The 23,910-nt window shown below is 34.7% G+C and overlaps 4 non-coding genes across 4 annotated transcripts; all 4 read left to right on the top strand.

Moving 5' to 3' along the window:
* Positions 1 to 1,920: 1,920 nt before the first annotated feature.
* On the top strand, positions 1,921 to 1,993 carry TRNAK-CUU (transfer RNA lysine (anticodon CUU)). The gene has a single exon. It is a non-coding gene; the product is annotated as a tRNA-Lys (tRNA).
* Positions 1,994 to 5,517: 3,524 nt separating this feature from the next.
* Positions 5,518 to 5,590, top strand: TRNAK-CUU (transfer RNA lysine (anticodon CUU)). The gene has a single exon. It is a non-coding gene; the product is annotated as a tRNA-Lys (tRNA).
* Positions 5,591 to 9,909: 4,319 nt separating this feature from the next.
* TRNAK-CUU (transfer RNA lysine (anticodon CUU)) lies at positions 9,910 to 9,982 on the top strand. Its single transcript has one exon. It is a non-coding gene; the product is annotated as a tRNA-Lys (tRNA).
* A 1,725-nt stretch (positions 9,983 to 11,707) lies between these two features.
* On the top strand, positions 11,708 to 11,780 carry TRNAK-CUU (transfer RNA lysine (anticodon CUU)). Its single transcript has one exon. It is a non-coding gene; the product is annotated as a tRNA-Lys (tRNA).
* Positions 11,781 to 23,910: the final 12,130 nt, after the last annotated feature.

Raw genomic sequence — 23,910 nt, 5'->3', positions numbered from 1 at the left:
ACATATGAATTGTACACACAAAATTTTATTAACTAATTTCTATTTAAGGAAATGTTCAACACATTTCTAATTAAAATTATAACCGCATGTTATTTAAATCTTTCGAAATTTGAAAAATAAAAAGATGAGCATTCAAATTACAAATAATACAATTAGTAATAATAATAAATTACTAGAATTATAATTTCAAATATTAGTCTTTCAAGCTGAACCTGTATTGCCCGTCTAGCTCAGTTGGTAGAGCGCAAGGCTCTTAACCTTGTGGTCGTGGGTGCGAGCCCCACGGTGGGCGTTAGTACATTATATACAATACATTTTAAAAACAAAATAGCAAATAACTCACATAAAATTTACTATATTTCATTTAAAATAAATAATTGTTTAAAAAATGGAAATTTTCTTGTTTGCTACCATAAATGTTTTCATGCATTAATAACTTCAATTATATATTTTTATGTATGAATATTGATTAGACAATAATCGTCGTCATGCTTGCAAGAATAAATGATCTCTTGAATGAAATATTTCCAATGATGTTTATCGCTGGATATTTTTTTGTCTTTCATGGACCATTATCGCCGAGTAATGGTGGGTGTGATTGATCAATCGAAGAATTCATGTTTTTCGTTTTTTCTGAAGATCGGAAGATGCTGGGTGATGGTGCACATTCAAACACTCTGACGATTAAATCAATTTAAATTGTAAGCATGAGGGTTAACTTTAAAAAGTATGTACTCATTTGTAGTATTAATTTTATAGTGATGTTTTAGATATTTAAGACCCTAAGCATTATGATAAATATTCTTACCACACGGTGCATATGTTAGATGATATTTAAGAGTGGGATGTGGAGGTCTCCATCATCGTGTTAGTTGTGACCAAGCACAACTCTCGAACTGACCAATATAAAGATTCTTTAGTACTAGAACTTTCTTCAATTAAAACTATTCTTGTGGAGCTTATGTTTATGGGTCTAATCGTTCATGTGATCAAAAGTTTCTTGGAGGCGTTACCAACGACTATTTGATTTGATGACAAGGGTGACCTCCCGTTGTACTCAACACTCTTGAATTTTATTCCAGTTACAAATCCATCAACTGTCTCATAGGATCATTTAATTAATTCAACGGTCTTGTTAGATGGATAACTTTTAGTTATCTAATGATGCTTAACATTCTAAGGTTTGAATATGATTCTACCAGTAACTTGTCAAGATAGGATCGACAGAGTTGCGATGTAGTTTATTTCAATTTTTTTAGGCTTGACAAGTCTTTCGTGGTCATGATTACATTTATGATCTTATAACGACTCATGCTATGAAACTTAAGTTAGGGTCATATGAAAAATTTATTGAAGCCTATATGGATGAGATATTAAATACCCTTGTGTCACCATTGGATAACTTTTTTTGCATGAGTTACATGTTTTGATTCTTCAGTATTGCATAAAGACAATTTCTTGGGTATAAGGTACTTTTCAAAGCCCGATCTGATGAAGGTACGGAATTTTATTCGAGTATCCCTCCAGTGTATTTATCTACTATGACTTACAAAGATCATTGTGATCTCTCATGATATAGTTAGAAAAAAAATTCTTAAGATAAAGTTCCGTAAAGGTTATATCATAAAAACTATATGAAACTTAAACTTTGAAACTTTGAGAGTCGGAATTTTGAATTTTCATATTAATACGTGTATTTTAACATATGAATTGTACACACAAAATTTTATTAACTAATTTCTATTTAAGGAAATGTTCAACACATTTCTAATTAAAATTATAACCGCATGTTATTTAAATCTTTCGAAATTTGAAAAATAAAAAGATGAGCATTCAAATTAGAAATAATACAATTAGTAATAATAATAAATTACTAGAATTATAATTTCAAATATTAATCTTTCAAGCTGAGTTCGTATTGCCCTTCTAGCTCAGTTGGTAGAGCGCAAGGCTCTTAACCTTGTGGTCGTGGGTTCGAGCCCCACGGTGGGCGTTAGTACATTATATACAATACATTTTAAAAACAAAATAGCAAATAACTCACATAAAATTTACTATATTTCATTTAAAATAAATAATTGTTTAAAAAATGGAAATTTTCTTGTTTGCTACCATAAATGTTTTCATGCATTAATAACTTCAATTATATATTTTTATGTATGAATATGAGAAAAGGTATTCTCGTGAAATTTAATACAATATTTTTCTCCAAAGAAAAAAATTAATAATTCAAAGAAAACTTACGATGTTTTTAAAGTAAATAATTAATTAGACAATAATCGTCGTCATGCTTGCAAGAATAAATGATCTCTTGAATGAAATATTTCCAATGATGTTTATCGCTGGATATTTTTTTGTCTTTCATGGACCATTATCGCCGAGTAATGGTGGGTGTGATTGATCAATCGAAGAATTCATGTTTTTCGTTATTTCTGAAGATCGGAAGATGCTGGGTGAGGGTGCACATTCAAACACTCTGACGATTAAATCAATTTAAATTGTAAGTATGAGGGTTAACTTTAAAAAGTATGTACTCATTTGTAGTATTAATTTTATAGTGATGTTTTAGATATTTAAGACCCTAAGCATTATGATAATTATTCTTACCACACGGTGCATATGTTAGATGATATTTAAGAGTGGGATGTGGAGGTCTCCATCATCGTGTTAGTTGTGACCAAGCACAACTCTCGAACTGACCAATATAAAGATTCTTTAGTACTAGAATTTTCTTCAATTAAAACTATTCTTGTGGAGCTTATGTTTATGGGTCTAATCGTTCATGTGATCAAAAGTTTCTTGGAGGCGTTACCAACGACTATTTGATTTGATGACAAGGGTGACCTCTCGTTGTACTCAACACTCTTGAATTTTATTCCAGTTACAAATCCATCAACTGTCTCATAGGATCATTTAATTAATTCAACGGTCTTGTTAGATGGATAACTTTTAGTTATCTAATGATGCTTAGCATTCTAAGGTTTGAATATGATTCTACCAGTAACTTGTCAAGATAGGATCGACAGAGTTGCGATGTAGTTTATTTCAATTTTTTTAGGCTTGACAAGTCTTTCGTGGTCATGATTACATTTATGATCTTATAACGACTCATGCTATGAAACTTAAGTTAGGGTCATATGAAAAATTTATTGAAGCCTATATGGATGAGATATTAAATACCTTGTGTCACCATTGGATAACTTTTTTTGCATGAGTTACATGTTTTGATTCTTCAGTATTGCATAAAGACAATTTCTTGGGTATAAGGTACTTTTCAAAGCCCGATCTGATGAAGGTACGGAATTTTATTCGAGTATCCCTCCAGTGTATTTATCTACTATGACTTACAAAGATCATTGTGATCTCTCATGATATAGTTAGAAAAAAAATTCTTAAGATAAAGTTCCGTAAAGGTTATATCATAAAAACTATATGAAACTTAAACTTTGAAACTTTGAGAGTCGGAATTTTGAATTTTCATATTAATACGTGTATTTTAACATATGAATTGTACACACAAAATTTTATTAACTAATTTCTATTTAAGGAAATGTTCAACACATTTCTAATTAAAATTATAACCGCATGTTATTTAAATCTTTCGAAATTTGAAAAATAAAAAGATGAGCATTCAAATTAGAAATAATACAATTAGTAATAATAATAAATTACTAGAATTATAATTTCAAATATTAATCTTTCAAGCTGAGCTCGTATTGCCCTTCTAGCTCAGTTGGTAGAGCGCAAGGCTCTTAACCTTGTGGTCGTGGTTTCGAGCCCCACGGTGGGCGTTAGTACATTATATACAATACATTTTAAAAACAAAATAGCAAATAACTCACATAAAATTTACTATATTTCATTTAAAATAAATAATTGTTTAAAAAATGGAAATTTTCTTGTTTGCTATCATAAATGTTTTCATGCATTAATAACTTCAATTATATATTTTTATGTATGAATATGAGAAAAGGTATTCTCGTGAAATTTAATACAATATTTTTCTCCAAAGAAAAAAATTAATAATTCAAAGAAAACTTACGATGTTTTTAAAGTAAATAATTAATTAGACAATAATCGTCGTCATGCTTGCAAGAATAAATGATCTCTTGAATGAAATATTTCCAATGATGTTTATCGCTGGATATTTTTTTGTCTTTCATGGACCATTATCGCCGAGTAATGGTGGGTGTGATTGATCAATCGAAGAATTCATGTTTTTCGTTATTTCTGAAGATCGGAAGATGCTGGGTGAGGGTGCACATTCAAACACTCTGACGATTAAATCAATTTAAATTGTAAGTATGAGGGTTAACTTTAAAAAGTATGTACTCATTTGTAGTATTAATTTTATAGTGATGTTTTAGATATTTAAGACCCTAAGCATTATGATAATTATTCTTACCACACGGTGCATATGTTAGATGATATTTAAGAGTGGGATGTGGAGGTCTCCATCATCGTGTTAGTTGTGACCAAGCACAACTCTCGAACTGACCAATATAAAGATTCTTTAGTACTAGAACTTTCTTCAATTAAAACTATTCTTGTGGAGCTTATGTTTATGGGTCTAATCGTTCATGTGATCAAAAGTTTCTTGGAGGCGTTACCAACGACTATTTGATTTGATGACAAGGGTGACCTCCCGTTGTACTCAACACTCTTGAATTTTATTCCAGTTACAAATCCATCAACTGTCTCATAGGATCATTTAATTAATTCAACGGTCTTGTTAGATGGATAACTTTTAGTTATCTAATGATGCTTAACATTCTAAGGTTTGAATATGATTCTACCAGTAACTTGTCAAGATAGGATCGACAGAGTTGCGATGTAGTTTATTTCAATTTTTTTAGGCTTGACAAGTCTTTCGTGGTCATGATTACATTTATGATCTTATAACGACTCATGCTATGAAACTTAAGTTAGGGTCATATGAAAAATTTATTGAAGCCTATATGGATGAGATATTAAATACCTTGGTGTCACCATCAGATAACTTTTTTTGCATGAGTTACATGTTTTGATTCTTCAGTATTGCATAAAGACAATTTCTTGGGTATAAGGTACTTTTCAAAGCCCGATCTGATGAAGGTACGGAATTTTATTCGAGTATCCCTCCAGTGTATTTATCTACTATGACTTACAAAGATCATTGTGATCTCTCATGATATAGTTAGAAAAAAAATTCTTAAGATAAAATTCCGTAAAGGTTATATCATAAAAACTATATGAAACTTAAACTTTGAAACTTTGAGAGTCGGAATTTTGAATTTTCATATTAATACGTGTATTTTAACATATGAATTGTACACACAAAATTTGATTAACTAATTTCTATTTAAGGAAATGTTCAACACATTTCTAATTAAAATTATAACCGCATGTTATTTAAATCTTTCGAAATTTGAAAAATAAAAAGATGAGCATTCAAATTAGAAATAATACAATTAGTAATATTAATAAATTACTAGAATTATAATTTCAAATATTAGTCTTTCAAGCCGAGCCCGTATTGGCCGTCTAGCTCAGTTGGTAGAGCGCAAGGCTCTTAACCTTGTGGTCGTGGGTTCGAGCCCCACGGTGGGCGTTAGTACATTATATACAATACATTTTAAAAACAAAATAGCAAATAACTCACATAAAATTTACTATATTTCATTTAAAATAAATAATTGTTTAAAAAATGGAAATTTTCTTGTTTGCTACCATAAATGTTTTCATGCATTAATAACTTCAATTATATATTTTTATGTATGAATATGAGAAAAGGTATTCTCGTGAAATTTAATACAATATTTTTCTCCAAAGAAAAAAATTAATAATTCAAAGAAAACTTACGATGTTTTTAAAGTAAATAATTAATTAGACAATAATCGTCGTCATGCTTGCAAGAATAAATGATCTCTTGAATGAAATATTTCCAATGATGTTTATCGCTGGATATTTTTTTGTCTTTCATGGACCATTATCGCCGAGTAATGGTGGGTGTGATTGATCAATCGAAGAATTCATGTTTTTCATAATTTCTGAAGATCGGAAGATGCTGGGTGAGGGTGCACATTCAAACACTCTGACGATTAAATCAATTTAAATTGTAAGTATGAGGGTTAACTTTAAAAAGTATGTACTCATTTGTAGTATTAATTTTATAGTGATGTTTTAGATATTTAAGACCCTAAGCATTATGATAATTATTCTTACCACACGGTGCATATGTTAGATGATATTTAAGAGTGGGATGTGGAGGTCTCCATCATCGTGTTAGTTGTGACCAAGCACAACTCTCGAACTGACCAATATAAAGATTCTTTAGTACTAGAACTTTCTTCAATTAAAACTATTCTTGTGGAGCTTATGTTTATGGGTCTAATCGTTCATGTGATCAAAAGTTTCTTGGAGGCGTTACCAACGACTATTTGATTTGATGACAAGGGTGACCTCCCGTTGTACTCAACACTCTTGAATTTTATTCCAGTTACAAATCCATAAACTGTCTCATAGGATCATTTAATTAATTCAACGGTCTTGTTAGATGGATAACTTTTAGTTATCTAATGATGCTTAACATTCTAAGGTTTGAATATGATTCTACCAGTAACTTGTCAAGATAGGATCGATAGAGTTGCGATGTAGTTTATTTCAATTTTTTTAGGCTTGACAAGTCTTTCGTGGTCATGCTTGCAAGAATAAATGATCTCTTGAATGAAATATTTCCAATGATGTTTATCGCTGGATATTTTTTTGTCTTTCATGGACCATTATCGCCGAGTAATGGTGGGTGTGATTGATCAATCGAAGAATTCATGTTTTTCATAATTTCTGAAGATCGGAAGATGCTGGGTGAGGGTGCACATTCAAACACTCTGACGATTAAATCAATTTAAATTGTAAGTATGAGGGTTAACTTTAAAAAGTATGTACTCATTTGTAGTATTAATTTTATAGTGATGTTTTAGATATTTAAGACCCTAAGCATTATGATAATTATTCTTACCACACGGTGCATATGTTAGATGATATTTAAGAGTGGGATGTGGAGGTCTCCATCATCGTGTTAGTTGTGACCAAGCACAACTCTCGAACTGACCAATATAAAGATTCTTTAGTACTAGAACTTTCTTCAATTAAAACTATTCTTGTGGAGCTTATGTTTATGGGTCTAATCGTTCATGTGATCAAAAGTTTCTTGGAGGCGTTACCAACGACTATTTGATTTGATGACAAGGGTGACCTCCCGTTGTACTCAACACTCTTGAATTTTATTCCAGTTACAAATCCATAAACTGTCTCATAGGATCATTTAATTAATTCAACGGTCTTGTTAGATGGATAACTTTTAGTTATCTAATGATGCTTAACATTCTAAGGTTTGAATATGATTCTACCAGTAACTTGTCAAGATAGGATCGATAGAGTTGCGATGTAGTTTATTTCAATTTTTTTAGGCTTGACAAGTCTTTCGTGGTCATGATTACATTTATGATCTTATAACGACTCATGCTATGAAACTTAAGTTAGGGTCATATGAAAAATTTATTGAAGCCTATATGGATAAGATATTAAATACCTTGGTGTCACCATCGGATAACTTTTTTTGCATGAGTTACATGTTTTGAATCTTCAGTATTGCATAAAGACAATTTCTTGGGTATAAGGTACTTTTCAAAGCCCGATCTGACGAAGGTACGGAATTTTATTCGAGTATCCCTCCAGTGTATTTATCTACTATGACGTACAAAGATCATTGTGATCTCTCATGATATAGTTAGAAAAAAAAATTCTTAAGATAAAGTTCCGTAAAGGTTATATCATAAAAACTATATGAAACTTAAACTTTGAAACTTTGAGAGTCGGAATTTTGAATTTTCATATTAATACGTGTATTTTAACATATGAATTGTACACGCAAACTTTTATTAACAAATTTCTATTTAAGGAAATGTTCAACACATTTCTAATTAAAATTATAACCGCATGTTATTTAAATCTTTCGAAATTTGAAAAATAAAAAGATGAGCATTCAAATTAGAAATAATACAATTAGTAATAATAATAAATTACTAGAATTATAATTTCAAATATTAGTCTTTCAAGCCGAGCCCGTATTGCCCGTCTAGCTCAGTTGGTAGAGCGCAAGGCTCTTAACCTTGTGGTCGAGGGTTCGAGCCCCACAGTGGGTGTTAGTACATTATATACAATACATTTTAAAAACAAAATAGCAAATAACTCACATAAAATTTACTATATTTCATTTAAAATAAATAATTGTTTAAAAAATGGAAATTTTCTTGTTTGCTACCATAAATGTTTTCATGCATTAATAACTTCAATTATATATTTTTATGTATGAATATGAGAAAAGGTATTCTCGTGAAATTTAATACAATATTTTTCTCCAAAGAAAAAAATTAATAATTCAAAGAAAACTTACGATGTTTTTAAAGTAAATAATTGATTAGACAATAATCGTCGTCATGCTTGCAAGAATAAATGATCTCTTGAATGAAATATTTCCAATGATGTTTATCGCTGGATATTTTTTTGTCTTTCATGGACCATTATCGCCGAGTAATGGTGGGTGTGATTGATCAATCGAAGAATTCATGTTTTTCGTTATTTCTGAAGATCGGAAGATGCTGTGTGAGGGTGCACATTCAAACACTCTGACGATTAAATCAATTTAAATTGTAAGTATGAGGGTTAACTTTAAAAAGTATGTACTCATTTGTAGTATTAATTTTATAGTGATGGTTTAGATATTTAAGACCCTAAGCATTATGATAATTATTCTTACCACACGGTGCATATGTTAGATGATATTTAAGAGTGGGATGTGGAGGTCTCCATCATCGTGTTAGTTGTGACCAAGCACAACTCTCGAACTGACCAATATAAAGATTCTTTAGTACTAGAATTTTCTTCAATTAAAACTATTCTTGTGAAGCTTATGTTTATGGGTCTAATCGTTCATGTGATCAAAAGTTTCTTGGAGGCGTTACCAACGACTATTTGATTTGATGACAAGGGTGACCTCCCGTTGTACTCAACACTCTTGAATGTTATTCCATTTACAAATCCATCAACTGTCTCATAGGATCATTTAATTAATTCAACGGTCTTATTAGATGGATAAGTTTTAGTTATCTAATGATGCTTAACATTCTAAGGTTTGAATATGATTCTACCAGTAACTTGTCAAGATAGGATCGACAGAGTTGCGATGTAGTTTATTTCAATTTTTTTAGGCTTGACAAGTCTTTCGTGGTCATGATTACATTTATGATCTTATAACGACTCATGCTATGAAACTTAAGTTAGGGTCATATGAAAAATTTATTGAAGCCTATATGGATGAGATATTAAATACCTTGGTGTCACCATCGGATAACTTTTTATGCATGAGTTACATGTTTTGATTCTTCAGTATTGCATAAAGACAATTTCTTGGGTATAAGGTACTTTTCAAAGCCCGATCTGATGAAGGTACGGAATTTTATTCGAGTATCCCTCCAGTGTATTTATCTACTATGACTTACAAAGATCATTGTGATCTCTCATGATATAGTTAGAAAAAAAATTCTTAAGATAAAATTCCGTAAAGGTTATATCATAAAAACTATATGAAACTTAAACTTTGAAACTTTGAGAGTCGGAATTTTGAATTTTCATATTAATACGTGTATTTTAACATATGAATTGTACATACAAAATTTTATTAACTAATTTCTATTTAAGGAAATGTTCAACACATTTCTAATTAAAATTATAACCGCATGTTATTTAAATCTTTCGAAATTTGAAAAATAAAAAGATGAGCATTCAAATTAGAAATAATACAATTAGTAATAATAATAAATTACTAGAATTATAATTTCAAATATTAGTCTTTCAAGATGAACCTGTATTGCCCGTCTAGCTCAGTTGGTAGAGCGCAAGGCTCTTAACCTTGTGGTCGTGGGTTTGAGCCCCACGGTGGGCGTTAGTACATTATATACAATACATTTTAAAAACAAAATAGCAAATAACTCACATAAAATTTACTATATTTCATTTAAAATAAATAATTGTTTAAAAAATGGAAATTTTCTTGTTTGCTACCATAAATGTTTTCATGCATTAATAACTTCAATTATATATTTTTATGTATGAATATGAGAAAAGGTATTCTCGTGAAATTTAATACAATATTTTTCTCCAAAGAAAAAAATTAATAATTCAAAGAAAACTTACGATGTTTTTAAAGTAAATAATTAATTAGACAATAATCGTCGTCATGCTTGCAAGAATAAATGATCTCTTGAATGAAATATTTCCAATGATGTTTATCGCTGGATATTTTTTGTCTTTCATGGACCATTATCGCCGAGTAATGGTGGGTGTGATTGATCAATCGAAGAATTCATGTTTTTCGTTATTTCTGAAGATCGGAAGATGCTGGGTGAGGGTGCACATTCAAACACTCTGACGATTAAATCAATTTAAATTGTAAGTATGAGGGTTAACTTTAAAAAGTATGTACTCATTTGTAGTATTAATTTTATAGTGATGTTTTAGATATTTAAGACCCTAAGCATTATGATAATTATTCTTACCACACGGTGCATATGTTAGATGATATTTAAGAGTGGGATGTGGAGGTCTCCATCATCGTGTTAGTTGTGACCAAGCACAACTCTCGAACTGACCAATATAAAGATTCTTTAGTACTAGAATTTTCTTCAATTAAAACTATTCTTGTGGAGCTTATGTTTATGGGTCTAATCGTTCATGTGATCAAAAGTTTCTTGGAGGCGTTACCAACGACTCTTTGATTTGATGACAAGGGTGACCTCCCGTTGTACTCAACACTCTTGAATTTTATTCCAGTTACAAATCCATCAACTGTCTCATAGGATCATTTAATTAATTCAACGGTCTTGTTAGATGGATAACTTTTAGTTATCTAATGATGCTTAACATTCTAAGGTTTGAATATGATTCTACCAGTAACTTGTCAAGATAGGATCGACAGAGTTGCGATGTAGTTTATTTCAATTTTTTTAGGCTTGACAAGTCTTTCGTGGTCATGATTACATTTATGATCTTATAACGACTCATGCTATGAAACTTAAGTTAGGGTCATATGAAAAATTTATTGAAGCCTATATGGATGAGATATAAAATACCTTGGTGTCACCATCGGATAACTTTTTTTGCATGAGTTACATGTTTTGATTCTTCAGTATTGCATAAAGACAATTTCTTGGGTATAAGGTACTTTTCAAAGCCCGATCTGATGAAGGTACGGAATTTTATTAGAGTATCCCTCCAGTGTATTTATCTACTATAACTTACAAAGATCATTGTGATCTCTCATGATATAGTTAGAAAAAAAATTCTTAAGATAAAATTCCGTAAAGGTTATATCATAAAAACTATATGAAACTTAAACTTTGAAACTTTGAGAGTCGGAATTTTGAATTTTCATATTAATACGTGTATTTTAACATATGAATTGTACACACAAAATTTTATTAACTAATTTCTATTTAAGGAAATGTTCAACACATTTCTAATTAAAATTATAACCGCATGTTATTTAAATCTTTCGAAATTTGAAAAATAAAAAGATGAGCATTCAAATTAGAAATAATACAATTAGTAATAATAATAAATTACTAGAATTATAATTTCAAATATTAGTCTTTCAAGCAAAGCCCGTATTGCCCGTCTAGCTCAGTTGGTAGAGCGCAAGGCTCTTAACCTTGTGGTCGTGGGTTCGAGCCCCACGGTGGGCGTTAGTACATTATATACAATACATTTCAAAAACAAATAAATAATTGTTTAAAAAATGGAAATAACTCAGGATTAGACAATAATCGTCGTCATGCTTGCAAGAATAAATGATCTCTTGAATGAAATATTTCCGATGATGTTTATCGCTGGATATTTTTTTGTCTTTCGTGGACCATTATCGCCGAGTAATGGTGGGTGTTATTGATCAATCGAAGAATTCATGTTTTTCGTTATTTCTGAAGATCGGAAGATGCTGGGTGAGGGTGCACATTCAAACACTCCGACGATTAAATCAATTTAAATTGTAAGTATGAGGGTTAACTTTAAAAAGTATGTACTCATTTGTAGTATTAATTTTATAGTGATGTTTTAGATATTTATGACCCTAAGCATTATGATAATTATTCTTACCACACGGTGCATATGTTAGATGATATTTAAGAGTGGGATGTGGAGGTCTCCATCATCGTGTTAGTTGTGACCAAGCACAACTCTCGAACTGACCAATATAAAGATTCTTTAGTACTAGAATTTTCTTCAATTAAAACTATTCTTGTGGAGCTTATGTTTATGGGTCTAATCGTTCATGTGATCAAAAGTTTCTTGGAGGCGTTACCAACGACTATTTGATTTGATGACAAGGGTGACCTCCCGTTGTACTCAACACTCTTGAATTTTATTCCAGTTACAAATCCATCAACTGTCTCATAGGATTATTTAATTAATTCAACGGTCTTGTTAGATGGATAACTTTTAGTTATCTAATGATGCTTAACATTCTAAGGTTTGAATATGATTCTACCAGTAACTTGTCAAGATAGGATCGACAGAGTTGCGATGTAGTTTATTTCAATTTTTTTAGGCTTGACAAGTCTTTCGTGGTCATGATTACATTTATGATCTTATAACGAATCATGCTATGGAACTTAAGTTAGGGTCATATGAAAAATTTATTGAAGCCTATATGGATGAGATATTAAATACCTTGGTGTCACCATCGGATAACTTTTTTTGCATGAGTTACATGTTTTGATTCTTCAGTATTGCATAAAGACAATTTCTTGGGTATAAGGTACTTTTCAAAGCCCGATCTGATGAAGGTACGGATATTTATTCGAGTATCCCTCCAGTGTATTTATCTACTATGACTTACAAAGATCATTGTGATCTCTCATGATATAGTTAGAAAAAAAATTCTTAAGATAAAATTCCGTAAAGGTTATATCATAAAAACTATATGAAACTTAAACTTTGAAACTTTGAGTGTAATATCCCATATTCCCTTAAATGCTCAATTAGTTGTCAGTTGAGATCAATTGAATTCCTATGTAAATTATCTATTATCATTTGTAACAATTGGAGCTCCTATGTGCTCTAAATATTGTCAATTGGGACCAATAGAGTAACCGGTGAACTCTGAAGAGATTGATTATTAATAAAGAGACAGACCAATATTAATAATTACAAGAGAGGACATTTTTGGTAACATTAATAATTGGTCAATTGGTGTTGGAGGATGAAATATCAATTGGGATATTTTGTTATTACTTAATATTATACATTATATATATTATATGGTACGTGTGGTGGAAAAGGAAAAAGAAGAAGTGGATAAGAAGAGGGGTGGTAGGTAAGAGGAAAGAAGATATATCAGAAAGAAGAAAAGAAAGGAAAGAAAAGAAAGAAAGAGAAGAAAAGAAGAGAAAGAAAGAGGAAAAGAGAAAGAGGAAGAAAAGGAGAAGAAGAGGAAGGAAGAAGATGGAAATGTTCATCATCTTCATCATCTCATCTTCATCATCAACAACTTCATCATCTTCTTCTACTAGGTGAGTTCTTAGATAGTTTTAGCATTTGGGGGAAAATAATCTATATTGTGGGGTCAGGGTTTGTGTAAATTGGGATAAAGTTGTTGTGTGCATACTCCCTACCCATGATAGTGTTGAAAAATCATGTTATGTTGAAATAGTAGGTAAAAATGGTATATGGAAAGGAAAATAAAAGAGTAGTTATTTAAGGAAAGAAGTTACTGAGAGAATTAATTTGAAATTGGAAATTTTCCTCTTTTTACAGTGTTAACCGGTTAACGGTATGAGGTAACCGGTTAACGCCTTACCACTAGGCTAGAGAGGTTGTTGTTGAATGCTTATGCAATGAATAAATATTAATCTAAATCTTGATTAAGATAGATTGATGAATTAATTGAGTATTATACCTCCGTTTTGGACACGGCCGGATGCGTTAGAAAGATAACGTAAAGGGCTATTATTATTGTTCCATGTTATAAAATATTATGTGATTTATAAATGCCATGAATTTTATCATGATGAAAATTACATATTGTTGTTATGTGGAAGGTGAAATAACATGATTAAAAACCTTACAAAGATGAGTGAGGGAACCTAGAAGAATAATTTGATTAATAGCTTAGAAAGATAATCTAGGTTATGGAACATGTGAGATACATGTATGAGAATACGGTATTCATTCGTACGACGCTTATGTGAGGTCGTGGACAAATTGTTTCCATGATTGAGAATGAGACGCATTGTATGGAACATGCCATATTATTATTTGTGTATTATGGTGAATGAAGTCACCTATGATTGATGAATTTGTTATGGTTCGTGGAACCAATGATTATGGAACCGATCATGTATTCAGAATGTATGCTTTTCTGTGGTGGTACACATCTCTTGTGGTATGCTTAGATGAGTAAGCATTGGGATGTGGGACCAATGATTCGAGCCTCAAATGGGTTTGAGCCCCAACCATGGCGGACATGGGGGAAAGGTGGACACCAAAGTGGGATAAGGCCCATACGGTAAAAGAGACTCAAAGTGGGTAAAGTCCCATACGAGTGATGGTTCTCAATAGTGGGTTTAAGTCCCATAGGGGGACCGGATATCCACCGCGAAAGTCGAATCATACGAGCATGCATGAACCGAGGCTGGCTTAGACGTAAGTCCGATCGGGAATTGATGTTTCGTGATCTGAATAATGATCGTGGTTGAGTTATGAGAACTCAGATGCATGTTGCCATACAATTGCAAGTTAGTTCCCCATCGATCAAGTCTTCGTTCCCTTGTTGACTTGAGTTGGATATGAGTTGAATATCGATTAGAATACCCTGTAGAGCCGAGTGGACCCATAGGATATGAGAACTCACTGAGATTATTATCTCATCCCATCATCGTTGTTATTTTTCAGGTATTCTTTACAGGTTGGATCTAAGAGAAACTGTTATGGATGTTTCAAGGGTTGCTGTTCATTATGATCTTCCGCTGTGGAGTTATGTGCAATGAAGATATTGTACATAGTTCTTAGATTTTTATTGTTTAGGCATTATTGTATGACATGTTCCATTGATGTTTTAGTTTGGACATGTATATATATTGATGCCATTAGGCACTTATGTTATGACAGTACCAAAATTTAACACTTGTATGATATTATTCTAGATATATATTATACGGGTTGTTACAGTTGGTATCAGAGCAGGTCGATTCTCGACCTAGCCTTGAAACATCATAAGTAAATCTATTCCTGCCTCATATGTGTGTTTAGCCAACATGATTCTTAATATCACTGTATATAGTATTGGGCCTGATCAACCTAATGTTATGTGCATGGTAGGTAGGATCATGGTTGAGCGACCACGAGGACTCCGAAGTGTGGGTAGAACTTGTGCTTTGAGAATAGGCTCAAGCCAAGAGTTAGAAAGTAAGGAGAACTTGATGGCCCAGTTGAAGTTTCAGAGGAGTTATGATTTGGGTATTATGGGATTGAAGAGTAGTGTATCATCCAAGCGATTTTGCGGTGTTAACAGAGTTAAGAAGTTGAGGACCTCTATTGGATGAATTGTCAGAATTTTGAGGAATGAGTGAATTTGTTAGTGGAGTAAGATATACTCAATAATATGGAATAGTATTATGAATAATTCCGTAGGGTAAAGTAGAAAGGATGGTTATGTTACACGTATGTCATAAGGTTTGGAAGTGAGGTAGTGTATCAGTGTTTCAGTTTCTAAGGCCACTAAAATATTTTGGAAGAACGAGAGTACTTAATGGAATATATATGTATTTGAAATGGTACCTTGCAAGTGGTTAAAGACTTGAGGGATAAGGACATTCAGTTTTGTTGGGAGCCTAAGGTAGTGGTGAAGTCTAAGGAGAGACCCGAGGACATGGTTGCCTATTGTAACACCCCGATTAAAATAAGAGAATTATTTAATTGAGTTAATATTATTTTATTAATTTAATTAAATAAAGTTGAATTATTGGATTATTTTTATTATTATTATAGATGTTATTTATTTTAATAATAATTAAATAAATAAAATAAATGGAATATGAAGAGTGGAAGGGTAAAAGTGGAAATTGGATAAAAGAGGCCAAAGTGAGGACTCAGGTGGTTTCACGTGTTTTGCCTCAGAGTCAGAGAAAGGGGGAGAAACGCTGAAGAGAAAGAGAAGGAAGAGGAAAAGGCCAAAGATTGCTCAGAGCTTCCTTCAATCCAAAGAGGTAAGGGGTCTGAACCTTATTAAACAATAATATGCTGAAAATGGTGAAATATTGGATGAACGAAATTGGGATTTTAATCGAAGGAATTCGTAGAAATTATATGCAATGATGTTAGGATTTGTGAAATCGAATAGGGGACTATTTGTATTAGATGATATGAGTGATTTTGTGTGAAATTGGGACGGTGGAAGGATGAATTTGGATAGATCTCGTAGCAGAGAAAGCCATTGCAGATCTGGAAATCTGGTTTCTGGTCATACGCGTATGGCACTAGGCAATACGCGTATGAGATTGCTGGTACGCGTATGGCACTAGGCAATACGCGTATGGATGAGGAAGACGATGTTTTGAACGTGTTTTGGTCTCTGTTGGTACGCGTATGGGAATGTGATACGCGTAGCATACGCGTATGGACATGGGCAATACGCGTATGGATTTGGTCAGGCGTGGGCAATACGCGTATGGGCATAGGCAATACGCGTATGGGCAGACTTGTGGTCTTTCCTGGGCTGTTGTTGTGCAGTTTTTGGTTGTTTAGGCTGAGCGAGGTAACTTAGCTGATGCATGGTATACGAGGGATCAATTCCCGTTGCTTTGAGTGGTATAGATATTAGTAGAGTGTGATAATACTGTGTTTGATTATGTGGCATGATGTGATATGATTTTGTGATAGAATGTGTTAATGATGATGATAACATGACGATATGATGCTGTTGTTGCTATGTTGATTATGATGCATGCTTGGTGTGCATGCATTCATGAAAGGCCGACGCCTAGTGATGAACGGACTGAGTTCCAATGATGTTGTTGACTCCGGGCTTGTTGAGAGGCTTGGTTCCTTGCGGGGAACTCGGATTCTATGGTGATGAATCTGGGAGTGGTGATCCTGTAGTTGGTCACAAAAATGGGTATACCGAGTCGTGTTGAGTCATGCATGGGTGTGTGCATTGCATTTGATATGTTGTTTTGTTGATGTTCATGAATATGTTGATTATGATGATTATGATGAGCTGTGTTGGCATATGTGAAATATATTTATGTTTATATCTCTGTCGTTATATTATTATTTAATAATGTAATTCTCACCCCTTCTGCATGTGTTTATGTTCATCTATGATGAGCAATGTGCAGATAAAGAGGAGTAGCTATTGTTGAGGTTTGAAGAATAAGTGTAGAGTTATTCTACAGAGTCGAGTCAAATGCTCTGGTCATGTGACACCGGGGTTATGGGATTCGATAGATAATTGATTATTATTTACGTTGTTTATGATGACTAACATGTTGAGATGTTTTGTTGAGATAATGTTAAACCATTATTATGAATTGTTATATGATGAATGATAATATTAATATTGTTGTCCGCTGCGAAGTTTTAATAAAATAAATAATATGTTTTATGTTGTGATGCGATAATTGTTATGTTGTAAGAAATGTACACTCTTCTACATGTTGTACTCTGATAATCTATTTAAATATGTCGTTTGGGTAGAAGGGTGTTACATTAGTGGTATCAGAGCATGGTCAGTCCAGTCGAGTCATAATGTGATGTTTTCCCTGTTGGTCGATTGGTGTAAATGACACTGTCGATATTTAACGGTTGTAGTTGTGTCGTGCAGAGTATGGCTGGAGAAAATGACCGTGCGATTGCTGAGGCTTTGGCTGCTATGGCGCAGGCTATGCAGGCGCAGCAGAATCCGCCGGTCGACGAGTTAAGGAATTTGGGAAGGTTTCTGAAGAATAACCCTCCTACATTCAAGGGGCGCTATGATCCAGATGGTGCTCAGATTTGGCTGAAAGAAATTGAGAAGATTTTCCGGGTGATGACGTGTACTGAAGCACAGAAGGTGCAGTTTGGTACGCATATGTTATCTGAAGAGGCTGAAAACTGGTGGGATAACACTCGCCAGAGAATTGAAGTACCAGGTGCTGAGATGACTTGGGAAAGGTTCAAGACGGTCTTTCTAGAGAAATATTTTCCTGCCGATGTGCGATGTAAGAAGGAGATGGAATTTCTAGAACTGAAGCAGGGTAACATGTCTGTTGCTGATTACGCTTCGAAGTTTGAGGAGCTGGTGCAGTATTGTCCTCATTATAATAATGCTGATGCTGAGGAATCCAAGTGTGTCAAGTTTGAGAACGGGTTGCGTCCCGAGATCAAACAAGGCATTGGTTACCAGGAGATTCGTAGGTTTCCTACGCTGGTTAATAAGTGCAGGATATTTGATGAAGATAGCAAGGCTAGGACTGCTCACTACAAGAGTCTTAGTGAGAAGAAGAATAAGGATCGTGGTAGTCCTTATGCATCTCCGAGTGGTAAAGGTAAGCAGAAAGTGGTAGATGCGAAGAAGCCAAGTGGGGGAGGATCTCCCGTAGCTGGTAAATGTTTCAAGTGTGGCGAGCCAGGCCACCGTGCTGATAGCTGTACCAAGAAAGTGCTGAGATGTTTCCGATGCGGTCAGGCTGGTCATAAAGTTACGGAATGTAAGGATGCTGGTCCGACATGTTTTAATTGTGGCGAGAAAGGCCATATCAGTTCGCAGTGCTCGAAACCGAAGAAGGCGGCTACTGCAGCTCATACTACTGGTAGGGTGTTTGCTCTGAGTGGGGCTGAAGCTCCTAAAGAAGATAATCTGATTAAAGGTACTTGCTTGATTAATAATGTTGAATTGCTTGCTATTGTTGACACTGGTGCTACCCATTCGTTTATTTCGTATGAGTGTGCGACCAGGATTGGTGTGATTATGTCGTCCCTAGGCGGAAGTATGGTGATAGATACTCCTGCTAATGGTTCTGTGAAGACTTCTGTGGTCTGTCGAGGTTGTCAGTTGACGATCTTTGAGAGAGAGTTCGTGGTTGATTTGGTGTGCTTACCCTTGCACCAAATTGATATTATTCTGGGAATGAATTGGCTAGAATTCTATGGCGTGTTTATCAACTGCTATAGGAAGACGGTGCGGTTTTCTGAAGTTGGTGAGAATGATGAGGCAAGATTTCTATCTGCTAAGCAGGTGGGGGATTTTGTGAAAAATGAAGCTCAGATATTCGCTTTATTTGCGTCTCTACAATCGGATAAGAAAGTGGTGAGTGTAGATTTGCCTGTTGTCTGTGAATTTCAGGATGTGTTTCCGGAGGATGTAAGTGAATTACCTCCAGAACGGGAAGTCGAATTTGCCATTGACTTAGTACCAGGTACGAGTCCAGTGTCGATGTCTCCTTATAGAATGTCGGCAACTGAATTAGTTGAATTGAAGAAGCAACTTGAAGAATTGCTTGAGAAGAAGTTTGTGCGTCCAAGTGTTTCTCCTTGGGGTGCACCAGTATTGTTAGTGAAGAAGAAAGAAGGTACGATGAGGTTGTGTGTCGATTATCGGCAGTTGAATAAGGTGACTATCAAGAATCGGTATCCATTGCCGAGGATTGATGATTTGATGGACCAGTTGGTTGGAGCTCATGTTTTTAGTAAGATTGATTTGCGGTCGGGTTATCATCAGATCCGAGTGAAGTCAGATGATATTGCGAAGACTGCTTTCCGTACGAGGTATGGTCATTATGAATACACTGTGATGCCGTTCGGTGTGTCTAATGCTCCAGGTGTGTTTATGGAATATATGAATCGTATATTTCATCCGTACCTTGATAATTTTGTTGTGGTGTTCATAGATGATATATTGATATATTCTAAGACGGAAGAAGAGCATGCAGGACATCTGAGAATTGTTTTGCAGGTGTTAAGAGAAAAGAAATTATATGCAAAGTTATCTAAATGTGAGTTCTGGTTGAAGGAAGTGAGTTTCCTTGGCCATGTGATTTCGAGTGGTGGGATTTCTGTTGATCCTGCTAAAGTTGATGCTGTATTACAGTGGGAGACTCCGAAGTCTGCTACTGAGATACGCAATTTTCTGGGGTTAGCTGGTTATTATCGCAGATTTATTGAGGGCTTCTCTAAGTTGGCATTGCCGTTGACGCAGTTGACTAAGAAGGGTCAAGTGTATGTGTGGGATGCCGCTTGTGAAGCGAGTTTTGTTGAGTTGAAGAGGCGGTTGACCAGTGCTCCAGTGTTGATCTTGCCTAATCCTGGTGAGTCCTTCGTGGTCTATTGTGATGCTTCTTTGATGGGTCTTGGTGGTGTTTTGATGCAGAATGGTAAAGTTGTAGCTTATGCTTCTAGACAGTTGAAAGTTCATGAGAGGAATTATCCTACGCATGATCTAGAACTTGCAGCTGTTGTATTTGTGTTGAAAATGTGGAGGCATTATCTGTATGGTTCCAGATTCGAAGTGTTCAGTGATCACAAGAGTCTGAAGTATCTGTTTGATCAGAAAGAGTTAAATATGAGGCAGAGAAGGTGGTTAGAATTACTGAAGGATTTTGACTTTGAATTGAGTTATCATCCCGGTAAGGCTAACGTAGTTGCAGATGCGCTGAGTAGAAAGTCTCTACATATGTCTATGATGATGGTTCGGGAGCTTGAGTTAATTGAACAGTTCCGTGATATGAGTTTGGGTTGTGAAGTTTCCGCTGATAGTGTAAAGTTGGGTATGCTGAAGTTGACTAGTGGAATTCTGGAAGATATTCGGAATGGTCAGCAAGTTGACGTCGCTCTAGTTGATCATATTACTATGGTTAACCAGGGTAATGGTGGTAATTTTGAGATTGATGAGAATGGCATCCTGCGATTTAAAGGTAGAGTTTGTGTTCCTGAGGTGTCTGAATTGAAAAAGAGTATTCTTGAAGAGGGCCATAGGAGTGGATTGAGCATCCATCCAGGTGCAACTAAAATGTATCAAGATTTGAAGAAGTTGTTTTGGTGGGCTGGTATGAAAAGAGATGTTGCTAAGTTTGTGTATGCCTGTTTGACTTGTCAGAAGTCAAAGATTGAACATCAGAAACCGGCAGGTATGATGCAACCTTTGAAGATTCCTGAATGGAAGTGGGATAGCATTTCCATGGATTTTGTGACGGGATTGCCGAGGACGGTGAAAGGTAATGATTCTATTTGGGTGATTGTGGATCGATTGACTAAGTCGGCGCATTTCTTGCCGATGAAGATTAATCACTCTTTAGAGAAGTTGGCAGAGTTGTATATTGAGGAGATAGTGAGGCTGCATGGTATTCCATCCAGTATTGTGTCTGATAGAGATCCCAGATTTACTTCTAGATTTTGGGAAAGTTTGCAGAAAGCGTTGGGGACTAAGTTGAGGTTGAGTTCAGCTTATCATCCTCAGACTGATGGTCAGACTGAAAGGACTATCCAATCCTTGGAGGATTTGTTGAGAGCTTGTGTGTTGGAGCAGAGTGGTTCTTGGGATAGTTATTTGCCGTTGGTGGAGTTTACTTATAATAATAGTTTTCATGCTAGTATCGGTATGGCTCCATATGAAGCATTGTATGGTAGGAGGTGTAGAACTCCATTGTGTTGGTATGAATCAGGTGAGAGTGTTGTACTCGGACCTGAGATTGTGCAGCAGACGACTGAAAAAGTTAAGATGATTCAGGAGAAAATGAAGATTTCTCAGAGTCGTCAGAAGAGTTATCATGATAACAGGAGAAAGGCACTTGAGTTCCAAGAGGGAGATCATGTGTTCTTGAGAGTTACTCCGACGACAGGTGTGGGTAGAGCTTTAAAGTCTAAAAAGCTTACTCCGAGGTTTGTGGGTCCGTATCAGATTTTGAAAAGGGTTGGGGAAGTGGCGTATCGGATAGCTTTACCGCCGTCGCTTTCTAATCTGCATGATGTGTTTCATGTATCTCAGTTGAGAAAATATATTGCGGATCCTTCGCATGTTGTTCAGTTGGATGATATCCAGGTGAGGGATAATTTGACCGTTGAGGTGTTGCCAATTCGGATAGATGACCGAGAAGAGAAGACCCTGAGAGGTAAGAAGATTGCTCTAGTGAAAGTTGTTTGGGGAGGTCCAGCTGGTGAGAGCTTGACTTGGGAGCGTGAAGATCAGATGAAGGAGTCGTATCCGGCTCTATTTACTTGAGGTATGTTTTCGAGGACGAAAACTCTTTTAGTGGAGGAGAGTTGTAACACCCCGATTAAAATAAGAGAATTATTTAATTGAGTTAATATTATTTTATTAATTTAATTAAATAAAGTTGAATTATTGGATTATTTTTATTATTATTATAGATGTTATTTATTTTAATAATAATTAAATAAATAAAATAAATGGAATATGAAGAGTGGAAGGGTAAAAGTGGAAATTGGATAAAAGAGGCCAAAGTGAGGACTCAGGTGGTTTCACGTGTTTTGCCTCAGAGTCAGAGAAAGGGGGAGAAACGCTGAAGAGAAAGAGAAGGAAGAGGAAAAGGCCAAAGATTGCTCAGAGCTTCCTTCAATCCAAAGAGGTAAGGGGTCTGAACCTTATTAAACAATAATATGCTGAAAATGGTGAAATATTGGATGAACGAAATTGGGATTTTAATCGAAGGAATTCGTAGAAATTATATGCAATGATGTTAGGATTTGTGAAATCGAATAGGGGACTATTTGTATTAGATGATATGAGTGATTTTGTGTGAAATTGGAACGGTGGAAGGATGAATTTGGATAGATCTCGTAGCAGAGAAAGCCATTGCAGATCTGGAAATCTGGTTTCTGGTCATACGCGTATGGCACTAGGCAATACGCGTATGAGATTGCTGGTACGCGTATGGCACTAGGCAATACGCGTATGGATGAGGAAGACGATGTTTTGAACGTGTTTTGGTCTCTGTTGGTACGCGTATGGGAATGTGATACGCGTAGCATACGCGTATGGACATGGGCAATACGCGTATGGATTTGGTCAGGCGTGGGCAATACGCGTATGGGCATAGGCAATACGCGTATGGGCAGACTTGTGGTCTTTCCTGGGCTGTTGTTGTGCAGTTTTTGGTTGTTTAGGCTGAGCGAGGTAACTTAGCTGATGCATGGTATACGAGGGATCAATTCCCGTTGCTTTGAGTGGTATAGATATTAGTAGAGTGTGATAATACTGTGTTTGATTATGTGGCATGATGTGATATGCTTTTGTGATAGAATGTGTTAATGATGATGATAACATGACGATATGATGCTGTTGTTGCTATGTTGATTATGATGCATGCTTGGTGTGCATGCATTCATGAAAGGCCGGCGCCTAGTGATGAACGGACTGAGTTCCAATGATGTTGTTGACTCCGGGCTTGTTGAGAGGCTTGGTTCCTTGCGGGGAACTCGGATTCTATGGTGATGAATCTGGGAGTGGTGATCCTGTAGTTGGTCACAAAAATGGGTATACCGAGTCGTGTTGAGTCATGCATGGGTGTGTGCATTGCATTTGATATGTTGTTTTGTTGATGTTCATGAATATGTTGATTATGATGATTATGATGAGCTGTGTTGGCATATGTGAAATATATTTATGTTTATATCTCTGTCGTTATATTATTATTTAATAATGTAATTCTCACCCCTTCTGCATGTGTTTATGTTCATCTATGATGAGCAATGTGCAGATAAAGAGGAGTAGCTATTGTTGAGGTTTGAAGAATAAGTGTAGAGTTATTCTACAGAGTCGAGTCAAATGCTCTGGTCATGTGACACCGGGGTTATGGGATTCGATAGATAATTGATTATTATTTA

The sequence above is a fragment of the Lathyrus oleraceus genome, chromosome 5 (assembly GCF_024323335.1).
Source record: "Lathyrus oleraceus cultivar Zhongwan6 chromosome 5, CAAS_Psat_ZW6_1.0, whole genome shotgun sequence".
NCBI classification, from domain to species: domain Eukaryota; kingdom Viridiplantae; phylum Streptophyta; class Magnoliopsida; order Fabales; family Fabaceae; genus Lathyrus; species Lathyrus oleraceus.
Note: the sequence above shows the minus strand (reverse complement) of the source record. Positions and strands in the feature narration are given on the sequence as shown.